This window comes from Ruditapes philippinarum, unplaced genomic scaffold (genome assembly GCF_026571515.1).
Source record: "Ruditapes philippinarum isolate M1 unplaced genomic scaffold, ASM2657151v2 ctg1981_1_1_1_1, whole genome shotgun sequence".
Lineage (NCBI taxonomy): Eukaryota > Metazoa > Mollusca > Bivalvia > Venerida > Veneridae > Ruditapes > Ruditapes philippinarum.
Window position 1 is genome coordinate 6,521 of NW_026866289.1, and position 19,304 is coordinate 25,824.

At 30.8% G+C, this 19,304-nt stretch overlaps 2 long non-coding RNA genes across 2 annotated transcripts; one reads left to right on the plus strand and one right to left on the minus strand.

The window, feature by feature from the left end:
* The first annotated feature begins 14,507 nt into the window (after nt 1-14,507).
* LOC132732003 (uncharacterized) lies at nt 14,508-15,811 on the plus strand. The gene is made up of 3 exons (XR_009625969.1): nt 14,508-14,911; nt 15,291-15,376; nt 15,785-15,811. It is a non-coding gene; the product is annotated as an uncharacterized LOC132732003 (long non-coding RNA).
* A 1,972-nt stretch (nt 15,812-17,783) lies between these two features.
* Nucleotides 17,784-18,976, minus strand: LOC132732002 (uncharacterized). The gene is made up of 3 exons (XR_009625968.1): nt 18,805-18,976; nt 18,318-18,427; nt 17,784-17,977 (listed from the first exon to the last, which is right to left on the minus strand). It is a non-coding gene; the product is annotated as an uncharacterized LOC132732002 (long non-coding RNA).
* Between the last annotated feature and the right edge of the window lie 328 nt (nt 18,977-19,304).

Sequence of the window (19,304 nt, forward strand, 5' to 3'; positions counted from 1 at the left end):
GATAACTAACCAGAATTTATCATTTTCCCTAGCTGTTGTAACAATAAAGTCATATAAAGAAAAACATTTAAATAAAACAGTTATTATTTAAAAAATAGTATTTAAATAATATATTATATGAGTGATCCAAATGATCATATTATTAGGAACTTATTTTGCTTGGTTGGGTCTTACGTCGCATTAACATATTATTGATCACAAAATATGATAAACAAGATCAACAAGGAAATGCGGCGCTCAATGAACGCAAAAGACTGTCCTTGCATCTTCTGATTAAACTTTCAACCTCCATGTTATAATCAATACAAGTGGGGATGATGATAACAACTGATCACTAATTATCTTTAAACACAACGAAAATGATCACCGTAAAAATGAATTCAGTGGTAAAAAAAATTATTTAAAAGAAAATAATCAAACGAAAATTTATAAATGGAATTTCACAAAGTTATTGACACATGAATCATAGCAAACAGTGGATAACACAATATATACATGGCAATAAATAGAAATGTTCAGGCACTTTGCTCTTTTATTAAAACTTCCAGAAATATATGGTATTTTAAATGGTTCTCATCGCATAGATTATGTTTTTTCTTGACCATGATAATCGCTTCAGGAAATAAGGGAATTAACACATAAAGATTATCTAAAAGACGACTCCTTTAATGGTATTATTGTATAATATTCTTCTTGATTACAGGAAAATAAATCTGGAAACCTGGACCCGGTAATACCTATGAAAGTGGAAAAATGACCTTTATTGAGTGCAAGCAATATCCTTATCATAATCGCTAACTGTGTTGCATTCATTGAAATCTCTTTCGGTAATAAAAAGTAACAGATTTAAAGAAACTGTTGGTGAGATTAAGGGAGGAAAGATCTGGATAGCGTTGACACCAACATAAATAAATATGACGGAATCAGAGACAGGGATGTTTGTAAATGTCTCAAGCGCTTGCTTCAACAGTGTTCAATCTTCAGCAATAAATGTATCAGAACCAATGATTCCTCTTCCGAACAAGAAAAACCAACACAGATAAAATAACCTTTTGTCAGCTGCACCGCAGTACCCAATCAACTGCTGTTTTTTTCATCTGAATTATAACATTAAAATGGTATCTATAATTGTTGTTGTTTTCTGGTCTTAAAGTAAAATCTCATTTTATATTTGTTAGATTCAAAACAAATTGTTATTCTAGTGAATAATTCTATTTATGTTACAATCTTAAAAAGCTGCTACGAGTATTTCATTACGTATAACGGTTGTAATGGAAAGCATGATGCAAATGTAAACTTTATGAAGTCAAATTTGTTGCAATTCTGATGTGTATCGATATAATTGTCTCCCGAGAATTGAATTCCAACTTTGATCTATTTCAGAAATGAACAAAAATATTTTGCTAACAAGACAATTAACTTCTGTAGATCGTTTAAAATCAAAATTTAGAAATAGCACGTAACATTTAAAAAACAAGAACACTGCTAGGCGAAGCATTATATGCCCGAAAAGTGATTTTTTAGGAAGGATGAAGCATTTGTAAGACAGGGGAATATTTCATATGAATATCCTATTATTAATAATTGTGGAAAACGAAGTAGAGATAAAAGATCAACAATATATAGGTTACTTGACATTGACCTTGTGACCCAATTATAGATATTGATGTTTTATTCAATACAGGCAATCATCTTTTGAAGTTTGAACACTGTAAGCCAAATAGAACTTGTGGTATGCTCCAGAAACCACAATTTTCAGTGTTAAGGTCATTGTGACCCTGACCCTTGACCTTATGACACTAAAATCAATAGGGGTCTTCTTTTGGACATTGCTGTCAATCCTATAAAATGTTTCACCTGTAAGTTTATTAATACTTGAGTTATTGAGCGAAAACTGTTTTCAGTTTTAAGGTAATAGTGACCTTGACCCAAAATTGCCCCTGTGACCCAGAAAATTAATAGGGGTTTTTACTCAATATTGACAATCATCCAATTAAGTTTGAACATTGTTGGCCAAATGAAAGTTAAGTTATGCTGAAGAAACGAAAATTTCCAATATTTAGATCATTGTGATCCTGACCTTATGACCATAAAATCAATAGGGGTCATGTATTGGACATGGCTGTTCATCCTATGAAATTTTAAAGCTTTAGATTGAGTAATACTAAATACTAGTTATTGAGCGGAAACTGTTTTCAGTTTTAAGGTTATAGTGACCTGGACTACTAAGTAATACTCCGGTAACCAAATTGCTAACGGACGGACGGACGGTCGCTCGCCATGGGGTATAACATAACATGTCCGAGATTCTTTCGGTCATATAATTCGGCGTTCAAATTTACATCGATTCATACAAGTTATCAAGTTTAGAACAAGGGAATTGCAAGACATTTTTAAATACAAACAATGCAGCTACTTAATGCTTGCATAAAGATATTTTTACTCTTTGTAAATAAAAAAGTAAAAATAGCATAATATCGCAGACACTAATCTTTTTATTGATATATAAACTAATTAAACTTAATTCATTTTTAGTTACTAGATTATATCCGGAATAATCAACTTGTCCCTAGCAATGTTCAGTCACAGTAATCAACTGGTAATCATTAATATTTTTATTTGATGCATAGTTTATAGTCAAAGTGTTTTGTTAACATCACTTGTCTAAACATTTAAAACTATGCTGAATCTTTATTCTTAGTATTTTTTTATGTATACTTTTAGTTTCCTCTTGCAAATATATTTGTTCTCAGTGATGTACTTTCCATGGAACTTTATCTGCATCACAAGAGGACGGAAACAAGTGTTCATCGTCATCAATGTTGTTGCATCAGGAGGCATCGGACATATACATTATTTGCACAAAACGCTTATTTTGTGACACGTTGTCGGGGACACAGGTGGGTAAAAGTATCTTCTAGTTTCTAGGGCATCGGCGATGTCTGACTCATTGAAATGAACTTTCCAAAGATATCTTAATTATTGGCATTTCTTTGACTTTTATGCTTAGTGACACATACTCGAGAAATATTTAGTAGTGTTCTACGAAGAAACTCAATATATATAGACCCTTTCATTTAAGACCGTATTAAAGTTGTCGCCCTTGGATGACGTCATTGGGGGATACGGTGGAGATTAAGTACACTTATAGAGGGATATAACGATCTTAATCCTTTCTCTTGTAAGATTGGCAGATTAAAATTGCCAAAATTTTGTGTATTTCATAAAAAGGATGGTGAAATGAATAAAAATGTTTACTATAATAAGGTTAACGATTTGTTTTAATAGTAGACCATATTGCTGGGTAACTGATCATAATTATCATTTTCGTTAGATTCTTAATAATGAAAATTTTACCAGGCAGTTAAATCGTACATACTTGCTAATACCAGAGATATAGATAATGTATCATATCTCTCTGCTAATATACAATACCCAAAAGATATTTTGAGTTTCAAAAATGTAAGGATTCTGTCGTTTCGAAAAAAACGGCGGCGTAAAAATTAATTGCAAGATACTGTTTTATAAAACAACAATATAAATATATGTAATTTCAAAAAAAATGTAAAGGCATAAAAAGTAAAAATTCTTTTGAATGTACATGAATGTATACTATTTGTGTCGGCAAAAAATGCACTCTCAAAAATCGTACATCACACAAATATATTTAAGCTGGTAAAGTAATATTTTCAACTTGATACTTTTTAATTCATACTCTGCTTATCAAATATTTAAAAAAAAATCACAAAAAAACAAAACAAAACAAAAACCAGTTGTGAACACGTTCACAGAAATTTGTTATTAACTGAATTATAATTTTACGTATTTTTGACTGTGCCAGTTGGATCGAGTATCAAATCAGTAAGCCAAGTGCCGCTTGTATGCACCCTGTTTATTAATATGTTACAGTCCAGTGGCGCTTAAATCTATTTATCTATGAAATAAGTTACTGGGAAAAAGGTCTTTATTCTTATAATCTTTAATTTCAAAATTATCTTATTATCGTCTGGTGCGAATCTAACATTATGAAAGTCATTGCCACATGGTTTTCGTTCTTTCCGGAATATTTATAAAATTATATCCTTCACTGGTTCTTTGAACGGCATAATGAAAAAGAATCAGTAAGTATTGACAGAATGCATTCTGTTATTGTTCTATTAAAGCTTGAAAAACAATCATTAAAAGACATTGGCAATCTTTTTTTTCATGTTTGTCACAAATACGCCGGAATTTTCTAAATGACAGAACATAACACAAAAAAACCACTAGAAATGACCATTTAAATTTATAATAGGCAATTTCAGTGTGTATGGGTGTTTTTAAAATATTAAAATTTGATTTAGTTTCTAGCTTTTTATCCTGGCATTAAAAAATTAGAGAAAATCTAGATCTAATAAAATTAATATATTCACGTTTTTCACTCCATAGCGAGAATTAATCTCAATCTTTGTTTTTGTATTTTTTTCTATTGTCTTGATATTGAATTTATGTATGCATGCGTAAATTTTTACATGTTATAATCATAATTGAACGGTCAGTATTTACGCATTTAACTTTTCAATAAGCTAACATTCCATGCGGCCTGAATAGTTTTATCCCCCATTTACGTCACATCCGGTAAGTAACTCTTCCCTGACTGTTATTGCTTAATGAAAGGGTCTATTAACGTGTCATTAAAATTGTTAATAACGAGTATATTCTCAAAAATTTCATTTAATTTCATTGCAAACAAATTGCATTGACATTTACAAAACATTTCACCGCTATTTTGGTTTCATGTTTGTTTTTTAGATTTTCCATTTCTTATTGTTTCAAATGGTTCATATCAGATTTACACCTAACGTCTAAAATTGAAATTATAAACTGTGAAATGAACATGTCTTCATTTTTCCTTCGGAAATTGACGTATAAATAATAAATCTGTGTTGCACGCATAAGTATGATTACAAGCATTTCAAGTTATTTCATAGCTGCAACACAAACAAATAGCAGTTTGTATACGTATTTGCTGATTTGAGAACATATTGTGACGAAAATGCATCCTATACTTCATATACCTCATTTGATTACCTCCTCTTAGTATGATTTCGCCATTTATGTAGGAAAACGATTTATTTTAATGTGAAAATATCAGGATAAAAACAACAGGTAATTAAGGAAATTTAGTTATTATACTTTTGTAATGATATATATTTAAAGAAATGTCAAGTGTGTTTATCATTTGAATTGTTTATCTATCAGGTCTAGTATATTGCCAAATGAGTGCATGATGCTCCAATCGGTACATCATGCACTAATGTGTGTATCTACCTATACACATATCGGTGAATCAGGGTTAAACCTACATTTTTTAAATCGTCATAACCGCTGAACCGTAAACATCCGCAAAGTGAAACGTTCATGTGTTGAATATAACATTGTACATGTAATTTGAAAGATTTCACAAAAATTCTCGTGTACTTCTACTGCGTTACGTGCGAATTTCTCATAAATGAAACAGGTAAGCTATTCATTCTTATTCCTAATATATGAATGCCACTATAAATGCAATTTAATAAAAATTCACTATAAAATCCACATAAAACTGTACCTTTCCTGCCTTTGCCGCCATTTTGATTTGATCAAAGCGCCAAGAAGCTTTACAATCTTCCCAGCATCCAAATGAATCATTTCTCATCATATTTCTAGGGTGTACAATAAGGAAAATGTTCAGATGTACATTTATATAACGCATTTGCGATCTTCTATTTTAATATAGAAAATAAAAGACTGTGTTAATGTTTTGATATTATTATAACATGATTGATATATTTACGTGTGTTTTTGATGAAAAGAAGTATTTTCTTCTTGTAAACAGAAACAAAATATTACCTTAAATAAAAAGTTTATAAATTTGAATAAACCATTATGCTAAATTTATAAATAAAATATCCGGAAATGTTACAGAAATGGGGCATAAAAACATTTATGCAGCTGTACAGACCACAGTAGGGTAATGGCAGAAGATAAATACCAGGGACAAAAACCCATAGTGTACAACTTGTTCTCTAGGAAAAAGGTACTGAAAAGCAAAATAAAATATTTAGTGAATGCCAAAAAAATCAGTAAAAGAGCAAAATATATCTGTTCATTTTGTGTACAATTCTTTGAATGCACTTTTGAGGCTGGTGTAAAAAGAGTTAAACTCGATAGTTCAACTGTGTGTGGCTGCATACACCATATCCGTGTTATAAAGAGGAGAGGGATGAATACAAAGGCAAAAAATGAAGTTGAAACTAATTTGCATTTCCAAGTCACTCCTTACTACAGTTTAGATGAATTTACGTTCTGAAAATCGTTTGCATGAAAACACATCTCACATTTGTTCAATATGAATTCACTATTTTAGAAATGGAACTCCTGCAACATTAACCGTATGTGAATTATTAGAAAACAACACCTCCTGTAAAGACGATTTGAATATGTTGTCACTTTCTTTCGGTCAGTATATTTCAAAGAAGAATAGTTCTGTTGAAAATCAGAAAAACTTCCGTTGTCTTAAGGACCTGAATGTTTCTGAATGTTGTAATTATTTCAGTAACAAGTTATTGTCGTTTTCAAACGGTTTCTGTGTGAAAAATAGGGATAAATTTGATGACTTGAAAAAAATCATTGTATTAGAACAAATATTGGGTTTAGTTTACCTATCTTATATTGGAAATTATCATCAATGTATGACACTTATATTCCACTATCTTACCGGAAGTAGATACCTAATAGATTTATTGTATAAATTTTTCCCAACTTTTCATTATACAACACTAATGAAAGACATCGACACAAACAACTCTGCCGCATATCTACCTATTGATGGTGACGTTGTAATAATTTTTGATAATAATCAAATTCTGTCACGGAGATGGAATGTTATGTATGATGCTAAATGTATGGTTAGTGTTGTAACAACATTATTATTTTATAGCCTTCTGTAGACTATGAGTTGCAGAAAAACCCTTCTTTAACCCCTTACATTTGGTTTAATGACGCCCGTGGAGGTTTAAATTTCTATACTTTGGAATAAGAGAATGACTTCAAAGTTGTAAAAAACAATTTTATTCAGTTAATATTGGATGAAGTGAAAAATGAACAATTTAAAAGTAATTATATATATTGTGACAGCATTGATAAATTGAATGAAACCGACAATTACTGTGATCCTAACGCAAACTTGAAAGATGATTCATTGGTTTTTATTTATTTTGATAAAGATGAAATCATCGTTAAAACAAAACAAAACACACATAAAGATCCTTATGACAATATACACTCTTTTGTGAAGGAGAAACCAAAATTTATACTTTTGGATCTCCTTTTTAAAAATCCTTGCTCTATCTATTGCTGACGTGTTTTCTCATGTGTCAAATATTAATGAAAAAGAGTGGATAGCTGTCGGATGTGACGGTCTTCCTTACCTTCTAGGGTCCAGAGTAATTGAAAATTATTTACGTTGTCCTGTTTGCGGAATATTGATGAAAAAGAAAAAAATATTTATCATCCATTGTTTAAAAATGCACAAAATGCAAAATGTAGAACTAAATGAAAATAGGTCCTATAAAAACATTCTTCTTATACCAGGATTAGGACATTATGAACTCAATTATGTGAAAGCCATATCTAAAACTATATGGCACGCAGGATTAAAAGAACTTGCCAAAATGCTTGGACATAAATCTCCTAAAGCTCTATCTTTTTGCGAATAAGCATCAAATCACCACAAATCTTGGGCAATGATTTAAATTTTCTTTAAATCTTTTTCAAAAGAGTCAGTGCTGCTGTATGTACGTCACAGTGTAACAAACGGGAACAACATCACAGTGGAAGGATATTTTTCATTTATCTTAAGTACCTATAATAACCTACCAACATACATATTTTTCTATAAAGTGAATTTTAATTATCTGTTTGCACTAGATATATTTAGAAAAGGTGTAAGAAGAAATAACCATGCTATTATATCCTTAGCGATGTTAAGCTGTCTGACCTCTTTTATGGCCTCCATATGACATCATATATGGAGATTGAACTTCGCAGACGGCACATAGAAGAAAATTGCCCTATTGAGGTACTGCACGATATGTCGTGCATGTCGCACAGTGGCCATCCTAGCAATGGTGAAGGATGTGATTTTATCCCGGAAGCGTACAACAAGAAGACAAAAAACTTGGATGCCTCATGGAGCAGCAAATGAAAGAAGCTGGCGTAGAGTTTATAGAAATCTACCAGATATGGAGAAGATGCTGAATGCAAACAAATGTCAATATTATTTTCACAAAGTTAATTCATTTAATACTAACACACATTTATTAATTTTGACTTTTATTCACCACGAGCACTACCCAGAACCCTAGAGGACATATGTACGGATATATATTTGTCGTTTATAATTAGAAAAACAAAACCGACGACAACAACAACAACAATAATAATAAAAATAACAATAATAATAATGAAATGAAAGCTTAAATTTATTTAATTTAATTGTTTATTGCAACGTATATATATACTTCTTCAGGAAATATTTTATGATTTAAATAGTAAGTCTGCCTGTTGTCATTGTAAGAGTTGGGCATAGGTGATATTGTATTTACTAGTACCCAGACATCTTAGATATCTGGTGCTAAAAATACATTATTGCCTAAGTAAAACCTCTTGGACAAATGTTTGATATAGAATAGTTTATTTTGAAGATATTACTTAAAGAATTGGTTTTTGAACGGTTATTTGAGATAAGAGGTTGTTGATTTGAAATATTAAAGTAAGAAATAAGAGATAGGTTTAAGAATGTAAATTTTAGTTTGTTTGACAGTAAGTGTGAATAGAGTTTTAATTAATCGCTTCTTGAAATATATAGTTTGGATAATTTAAGAATTAGTTTCAGATTGTTATTTTGCATTTTATTATTTCTGGAATTAATTTTGATAAGTTGTATCTTTTCAAATGGTAAAGAAACCACAAGAAAAAAATATATTTGAATATTTCAAATCATTCCGGATTATCAATTATTTCCTATTATTCAATCATTTATTTATTTTCTTACAATTTCTTATCAGTTACATATTATTTATCATTTAAGTGATTAGCCTGTCCGTGCTCTACCTAGTGCCCTGTCCATTTTTTTGTTATGGGTCTGTCTGGGCTCCTTGCCACTGGTTTTTGTTGCTGGGTCATGTGGGGGTTGCGTTCATTGAACGCCGCCTTTCCTTGATGATCTTGTTTATCAATATTTTATAATATTTCACTGAAATAAAGCAAGTGTACTCTATCAATCAAACAATACAGATTGGGAAATATCCATTTTATACTGCTTAGATTTTACTACATGGAATGCTATGGAAAACATGAAAATGTACTTTTAAACTTAATATCAGATACTAGGGTTAATGTTAGACGTTAATCTACGCCGGCTGAGTGTGCAAGATGAACATTGTTGCACACTCAGCCGGCAAAAATTAACATCTAACATTAACCTAGCCAAAATTATCTTTACTGTTACCTAAACTATGTTGGTGCGACGTAAAACCAAACATTGTGTTCATACGGCGCTTATCTTATAACCTTCAATGTGATACATAAGTACCATTCCACGAAAAGCGGCATATGGTCCCAAAGTAAAAAGACAGCTTGAACCCTAAACGAGAAAACAATAGACGGAATTAAACAAAATGGAATTTTGAAAGGGTATCAGGTGCTGTGAGGCCTGCAAATCACAAATTATGTGTATACCAAATTAATTGGGTTTAAAAGTTACTGAAATGCAGTTCATGTTCCAAAAAGTTATCTTACCAGTGTCCATGCTGTTTGTCAAAACTGCGAATCCTTTTTTTTATATTTATGCGTATAATAGGTTTCATTATTTTCTTGTCTAATTTACTGTTACATTATAATTTTTGCCGTGCCGTGAGGATGCTGGCTTTATACAAGACGCCCAGAGATGTTATATTTCCTATCATTGTAATTGTTCAGCGATGAGACAAAAAATCGGCCAACATTGATCCACTAAATCTTTTTTTTTTAAAAAAGTCAAAAATACGATTGTTTAATATCGTTTCCATTTTGACTGATTGGTTGCTGTAACTTATTCAGACCATTAATTGATCTTCAAACAAATAAGTCTTAAAACATTTTAACTTAAGCAAATATGTTCTTATGAATCTAATACATTGCCAATGAACTACAACTGTAAATAACTTTCAACAGTGAAATACAGGTCATCAATATGGAATTATGGAAATATGATACAGTCAGAGAATAAGTTTGGAACATTATTCTAAAACGCTATAGTAAACGTCATGAGTTTACATTTTAGTTCCAATTTTATAGAACCCTCTGATCTGATTATTTTCATGATTGAATATACATGCTATATTTACATTTACAAAAAGGGTATTTTATGTTCATTGAAGTAAACGTATAAAATGTTTTGTCAGCGATATGTAAAGCGATATCTATTGTGTATAGAATTTTTTTCGCGTTTAATTCAGTATGCATATCTCCCATGTCTTGTAAGAGAGTACATAATGTTAAACTCACGTCCACAGTGTTTGCAGATATGTTTTATTCCCCTGCGTTTTGCTCTAACATGACTCTGTTAACTTCCCTTTGAGCTATATTTGCGCTGACTATTTCGCACTGGAAACAAATGAGTTTGGGTTTGCCACATACAGACTTGTGCAAAGTTAGATTTCTAATATATTGCAAAATTCTTTTTTACATTTCTCACACACTAGTTTTGCCGTATTATGGTGTCGCCTGTTATGTTCATCTTTATCTTGTTTAGCGGCAAATCGACTAGGACACTCGCTGCATGTTAACAGTGGATCTATTTTATGCACTCTACGTTTGTGGATGTTTTTGTTTGAAACAGCTGAAACGTTTTTTGAGCGAACTTCTAACTTTGTAGACTGTATCAAGTTTTGATGCGAATTCCTCACGTAGTCTGTATCTACGATAGTACATTTTCCCGCAAGTTATGTATATATTCTAATTTTCATCTTTATTCCTGCAAACAATAAACTAGGAGTGCTATACGTTATTAACGTGATAGATCATACAAAACCATGTGAACGTTAAGGAGGATCAAAATTGTCACCTGCAAGTTTAGCTTAGTTTGAAGTTTCTTGTTGCTGGGTCATATGGGGGTTGCGTTCATTGAACGCCGCCTTTCCTTGTTGATCTTGTTTATCATATTTTTCCTATCTCGATTACAACTTCCAGTGTCATACCAATTATCGCAAAAATGTGAAACAAATTTTGTTTTGTGATAAATCGTATATGTTTGTATAATATGTACATAAAGTATCTAATATGTACATAAATAATAATTATGCTCCCCGAAGGGGGAGCATATAGTCGCTGCTTTGTCCTTCCATCCGCTATTCTTGTCCGTGACAACAGGAGGTATCAACATGAAACTTTGCAGGTATATTGGTCTCATGGCGTAGAAGTGCAGAGCAAAAGAAGAATTACTCTGTCATGCCTAATTTTGGAGTCATTTGCACTTTGTTCATTTTTACACTTTGAACTTTGTCCGTGACATAACTCTGAAACCATAAGAGGTATCAACATGAAACTTTGGATGAACATTGGTCTCATTACATAAAATGCAGTGCAAAAGAACCTTAACTCTACCTTAATTTATTCTTGGACTAATTCGTATGGAAGTAAATGTATCAACATCTCAATCTCTGTTAAACTGCCATGATCAACCAGTTCTTCTCCGATGCCGATTACCCAATCTTATCTCCTCACAAATGACAATGCCCCTTTCTGTGTAGGTTGTAATGAAACTTTTACTGTCAAGCATTATCTTCTTGAATGTCATGATTTTTCACAGGCCCGTAATTGATTTAATTGTGTAAATTCACTCGAAGAACTCTTTTAATACAATTCCATCAAACATTAATTATTTGAAAAAGATAACCTTGTATTCAAGGATCTAATTGGCTTATTTTTTATTGTTTGTTTGTTTGTTTGGATTTTTTACGGCACGTCAACACATAACTGGCCATATCGTGCCGAATGCTATAATAGGCTTAAAATGTTATGTAAAACTTTGTAAATGACAATAGAAATGAACCAATTAGATCCTAGAATACAAGTTTTATCTCTTTGACCAAAATGTATCAACTCTTATTTGACTTGATAAAAAACTGTAACTGTTTCAGTGCACTATAAAAACACATAACGGTTTTCTTGTCCTGAAAAGAATATTTGGTCAAAACGTATCCCCGGGCATGTCTTTATGTCCTTTGTTTTGATTTTAACAGACATGTATAATAACTGGTCAATCTTGACTTGTTTTATGAGAAAGAAGTTGAGTAAAAGTCAATAAGATATTTTCTTTTAAAAAAGAAAGTATATTTGGCATCTGTCTTTGTTACACATGCGTGATTCGAAAGCCCTTGACCCCCTCTTATTTTAGTTAGGTTCCATGATAACCGCCATATGAACACATATGCGGACGTTTTAAAATTCAAAATTTTACAATATAAATATACATATATATAAAAAGCAACAAATCATAGCTAAAATAATGTGAAAGATTTAAATAAGGTACGAAAATTAAAACATGGACATAAGCGGTTTCGATCTAACATACAAATAATAAACCCTTAGTTTACCCCCATTGCGTTATAACGCAATTACTATACGGATACAAATTAATTTAAATCACATCTTACTTCGTGCATCTCGCGGAACTTACCGAACATATATCTAAGATATATATCTTGTGTTCATTGACCGTTAATGAGTATGCAATTGACAGGTTTATTGAAGTAAAAAAAGATAATGGCTAAAGCAGAAGGCAATATTTGAATATGAAATGTTGTGTTGGGGCCTAATGTATAAAAGAGTGCAAATAGTTATTCATGATTGTAAATGGTTCTCCTGCTCTACCCAAAACAGTTTTAATATAGTCGAGTTGAAAGCCCCACAAAGCTAAAGGTCCTAAAAAGAATGAGGGTACCACGCCTTTTAAAGCACCATCGTAATTACATGTATACAATTAAGAATGAAACACACAATTAAGTAAAATATAAACTACCAATGTCGTTAATGGACTATTTATCAGTAAAGCATTAAACAACAGGAGACACAAAAACACTAACGAAGTATAATGTACTTTTAACAAACATATCATCTGCGGAGGTCAATGAACTTTTATGTCCGATGTTACCTAGAGGTAATATTTATTCTGATTTCTTGTTTATAGTATTATACTCTCTAACTAAAGTAACGGTAACGAACAATAGACAATATTACTACAAATTCACCATAACACTCGAATATATATTACTACTGATATATGTTGAACATTTATAGCAAGTAGAAAATACCAGGCAGAAAAATTAAGAATATGTATATAATTTAACAAATGCAGAAATAAAACAAATTTAATTTGTTTTATAAAAGGAATGGTTTTACAACAAAGAATTGTCTGATATCATTTTTACCAATTCTTAACACCGTTAACACCTCGAATAATCTAAATAATACGGATACTATTTAGGATACGTTGATCATACCGTCGCGTTCCCGGAAAGAAAATGATCCTAATCATGCAGCAACAACTGGCAAAAACCCATAGATTATTAAAAGAAAGACAATGCCAATGCTTTCAAATGAAATCAGTTAAAACTAAAAATAAAAAAATGATAAAGACTTGATTGTTGATTAATGTTAGACATCCATAAATGCTGTTACATAATAATTGTTGAATTTTTCAAGTATTATAATATTCTTTAGCGTTTTTTTCCATTTTTTAAAACTTTGGTTTCCCGTTGTTATGTGAAAATACATTTAGAAAATCGATTGTCTTGTTTACTCATTATCGGTCATGTCTTGCATACATATTATCTAGGAAAATATTGCATCTTATGTCAGTAATTACCTCAAAATAGGTTACACACTTTGTAAATGTTTATATGAAATGACAACTTAACTTAGATCCTATGCATGTTTCTTTATCAAAATAATTGCGTCTACATCAAACAATTTTGTAAATCTAGAAGAATTGTAGAGAGTGAAATATGTTTTATGTTCACAATATAACCATTTGAACAGATGAATTATAAATAAATATAGGCAGTGTGATAGTATCGGAATAATATAAAATGTGTTTTTTGTCTGTTTTACTTCCCAAAGTCATTTCAATTGTCTATTGTGTATGACATTTAGTAAAAGTGTAATGACATAAGGGAACAACGTCTTACCTGAATGAAATAGAATATTGTTATTTCAAAATGTTTTGTTATATTATCGTAATATAATATCGTAATATATAACTTAACATGTGTTTCGTAGATGTGCCGTACTAACAAGAGCATCAACGTAAATATAGTACATTTATTATTTAAAGATATATAATTAAAAATATAAGTAACTGTCTCTATTTTATATGAACTAAACAGGTTAAACACAATTTTTAAAGAGGAGATATGTAACGTTTCAAACTATACACGCATTCGGTAAATGAATGTGTCATTATAAAAAGGCACTTTTTGAGAAAGGACCATTATAACATTACTTGTAATAGGGAATGCAACTTCCGATCAGAAATTTCATAGGATGATTGTCCATAATGGGTAGAAGACCCCTATTGATGTTGCGGTCATGAGGTCAAAGGCACTATAGGGTATGTAAGTCTCGTCATGTGACTTGCGAGATTTCACGATATTTTGCACTTCCGGGTACAAACAAATATCAACAACATTGCTTGGGTAATACTTGTATGCCGGTGGGAAAGTAAAACTTACATGGAAAAGCAAATGATATGTGGAAATTGGCAGAGTTTTTTTGTTTTGTAACGAAATGCAAATGGTTTCATCTTGTGAACAAGTATCAATGAAAGACAACTTCGTATAATCTTCAGGTGGGTGTGTCATTTCAAATTCAGTTTATCCCAATAAATGTTGTAATATTTTCATTTCCATGTAAATCTAATAAATTTGTTTTTTTGATACAACATCATTCGCATCTGACACCAGACTGGTGAATTTGATTTTATCAATTTTCTATAGCGCTACCTGATTATCTCTCAGAAGTTATATAATGTTTAGAAATTTCGGACAGCGCATATTTCGGATAAAACGTTTCAATATGATTATCAGTGTGTTTTAGTTGAATATATTTTCTTCCAACTGAAAATATTATTTATTTATAATTATTATCTTTATAAAGCACAAACAGTCAAGCTGTATATAACCAATTTAAATTGTCATAAAATTCAATGAAATATTTTGCTCCTGTAGATATTTTGACTGAGGACAGTGGTGAGATGAAAGACGTCAGTATCCATTGTAAATACACTTGCATGCTCTGCTGTAAAATCGTTTTGGTAAGAAATATATACTTAAAGCTACTTAAACTACATTAATGAAAAATAGATATTATTGTATAACATATAATGTTCTCGTTTTTGTAAATAATTACAGTGTAGCTAAATAAACAAACAGTATGGCATATGTAGTTAATTCATGTTAAAAACTGTTTAAAGTATTTTTCTCAAGTAAGTGGGTCATATTTTTTAGTTAAATCATGTTCAGTAAATGGTTAAAAGAACTTAGTCACTATCACATTTTTTAAGATCAGTTGTCAAAGCAAATCTACAAAAACTAGGACACCAAGAAGAGTTTCTTCCTTTTCAACATTATTTTCTATTCATGACAATATGATAACGATTGAAATTTATTAGCTGACCAATTATTATTGCTTTCAACTCATGATTAATTTTCTTTATATACAGGTATGTGATTTCATGGTTGGATCTTGAGTAGCTTGTCATGCTCTTGATTTATTTTGGAGTGTTCACCATCAGATTAGAAGTCAAATAGTGATACCACCAAGTCCATAGTTGAAAGGAAATGTCCATACACAGTCTTGGAGTACATATTTGTAGAGACATGGCAGTCCATTACAGATTTGCCTGAATTAAAGCTTCTTAAAGCTCCATGTCTTGTGTAAACTGTCTGACTGAATGTTTGTATTCTAATAAAAACTAAGGTTGAAGACACTTCAAAGATATATGTCAGTGTAAAAATGTTAAACAAAATATTTGTCTTTGTTAGAAATAAATAACCTTTCTTTATTAGAAATATATTAACCTGTCATTTGTAACTTTGTATTAACTTAATTATTCAAAGATAATTTATCTTCTGCAAATGGCTGCCCAAAACAGTTTCAACCAGGCATCATGTAGTTTCAAAACAGTTAAGATAAATTTGTTATAAATAGACTTGTAAATTAACAGGAATGGTAAAAAGATAAATGTTCAGCATTAAAATGTTTCTATCTTGATTGAGTTTCATTTCATATTATCACCATGATCACTGCAATTGTAAAAGTGATGTAATCTTTAACCATTATTTAAATATCATAAAAATCATCTCAAAGAAAAACTTGTTTCTGAGGCAAGATGTGTAAAATTCCTTCCAGTTATAGCCTTTCACTGCTCTTAGAAAAGCCATGATTTGCATTGTACATGGCAGGTAGTAATACCAGAGTAAACAATATTAATGCAATTCATCTGTGTTGAGTATTCTGTAGCAAAAACACTAGCTTGCTAGCCCTTGTAAGCCCAAGTCTCTCTCTTAATTGGAGAATACTTGCAATTCTGCATTCCTTGAAGATTTTAGTATCAGAGGGGTAGTTTATTACATACCATATACTTCTTTGGGTTTCAAATTACCTGTTTTATAATGTATTGAACCTGTTGACATTTGACCAAAAGTGAATTATCTATACAATACATGCAAAACTTAGGGTTTGCAATTTGATACAAAACAATTACATCACTGATACATTAATATACCAATTGGAACTGTTTCACAATTGTCAATGTTTAAAAAAAAAACAAAAAAAACAACATACAATGCTTTTAACTTTTGTCCATGTACATATGTGTAAATGTAGTCATTGAAGAGCTGTCAAGAACTTTTCATCAATATTATTTAGATAGTGTCTGTTTCGATTTCAGGACAGACAAAATTCAAATGACATGCATAGTATTTAATTTAGTCAATGCTTGCATATTCAAGCAATCTAGCCATTGCTGTTAGAGAATAAAGTACAACGGTGACACTTATTTTGCAGATGAACTCTTATGATCAAGCACTGCTATAAATATATGCCAAATAGTAGAAACAAAAAACAGTTCATAAGTTTAATAAACTTTTATTTTTACATAATTTTATAGTGCACTGCTTAGCATATATATCACACTGATTTTCCAGTGGAAGAAAAACTTCAGGAAAGCACTTTGGAATTATTATTAGTTATTTGGACAATGTAACTTTACACTGTGAATGTCTACTGATACAAGAATAAGAATATTTCGTTTTACAAATGTAAAGACTTTGAAAATTAACATGAACAAATTATCATAGAGTTATAAATCATATTCTAATTGAAAAATGTTCAGCTTGATATCAAAGCTTTGATTGCAATTTGTGAGCTTATCAATGATTACCTCACAATATTAGTAGTAGATGATATATAATATTTTTGCTAATCTTTACTTCATAGTCATTTAATGTCCATAATGTCATATGACTCTACTGTGATTCCATGAAAAAAACCTTATCTCTGGTGTGTTATCAGCTTTGGTATATATAGAGTATCTAGTTCTAATACTTTAAACTGCAATGAAATGTGGATATTTTACTCTGTTTCTATCATTGTGACATTAACATGTTTAACAAATCATAGTGTCAAACACCATAAAAATCACACTCTTTATACATTAAGATTTTTGTGCTGGATGATGTCATTCATCTTCTTCAGGAAAGTACATTTGACTATTTTCAGTGGCTTATATTAAACTAATATTTCACTGTAACTGTGTGTTCTCTGATATCATTCTCAAATTAAGGAACTGGAAGATGGTAGTTGCAATAAAGGTCTTCATGGACAAATCCTCCTTCATCTTTTCCCTTTTTATCTGCAGAATGAAAAATCAATAAATATGTTGTTACAAGTGTAAGACACTAGAAATGATATTTACATTACATTTAATAAGCTGGTCATGATTGACAGAAAAATTTAATATGATGAAGTAAATAAACATTAAAGATAAACAACAACACATAATATATAACAGTCAAAAATATTGATCTTCTTGAATGTGAAACATGAAGTAGTCCTATTTTTAATGTTTTATTTACTTATCAATTATCATGCAGTGAAATCCAAAAGTTATTAACTTATAATAATATATTTTGATAATTGTTTATCTTTCCGATCTCAACTAAAAATTAATCAATTATTTTACATGTATTTACCTTTGATGTATAGATATTTCAGGATCATAGGCAGAGCAAACAGTTGATTAATGGTCCATATTGAACAATTGTATATTCTATACTTGTCATATACCTCCTTGTCTATACATCTGAAATGGTTTAATCAAATATTATATTTTTTAATTCAATCATTATTTGCTAGGTACCATATTAACATGTATATATAATTAAAAAGGAACAAGAATAAAATGGAAAGAAAAAATATCCGAATTACTGTGCAATGTCCGAATTTTGTATAACTTTAATATACACTAGAATTAAAGTGTTTCTCCATTGTTTATTTCAATAAGTTAAAATGGTTTGAATTAATTTCTCACATCAGTAGTTTTAAAACAATACTAAAAGCTAAACAACTAGAATTCACTACCTTGACAAAACATCCGAAACAATTGTCATTATCCGAAAATAAACTAGTTTTATTAAACTCTATAAATCCCTCGTTTTTTCCGTCAGATAATTGACCTACCTGCATTTTTTGACCCGTGCTATCCATTCCTTCAAATCTGAAGAGGACCGAAACAAATTTAACTTCTATATCCCTCGAGTTCTTCGGGTTACCTATATGCGTAACGGTAAATAAGTCTGCCGATGTACCCGGAAGTGGTAAATCGAAAGTGAAAGTAAACGAGACCTACGGGCCCTATTACCTTAATACTAAAAACAGTTTCCGGAGCATAACTTAAGTTCCATTTGACCCACAATATTCAAACTTCATAGGATGATTGTCCATTTGGGTAGAAGACCCTTATTGATTTTAGGGTCAAGGTCACTATTACCTTAAAACTGAAAACAGTTTCCGGAGCATAACTTTAGTTCCATTTTGGCTCACAATATTCAAAATTCATAGGATGATATCCATATAGGGTGATTTTGGGGTCACATGGTCAAAGTCACTATTACCTTAATACTAAAAACAGTTTCCGGAACATAACTTAAGCTCCATTTGGTCCACAATATTCAAATTTC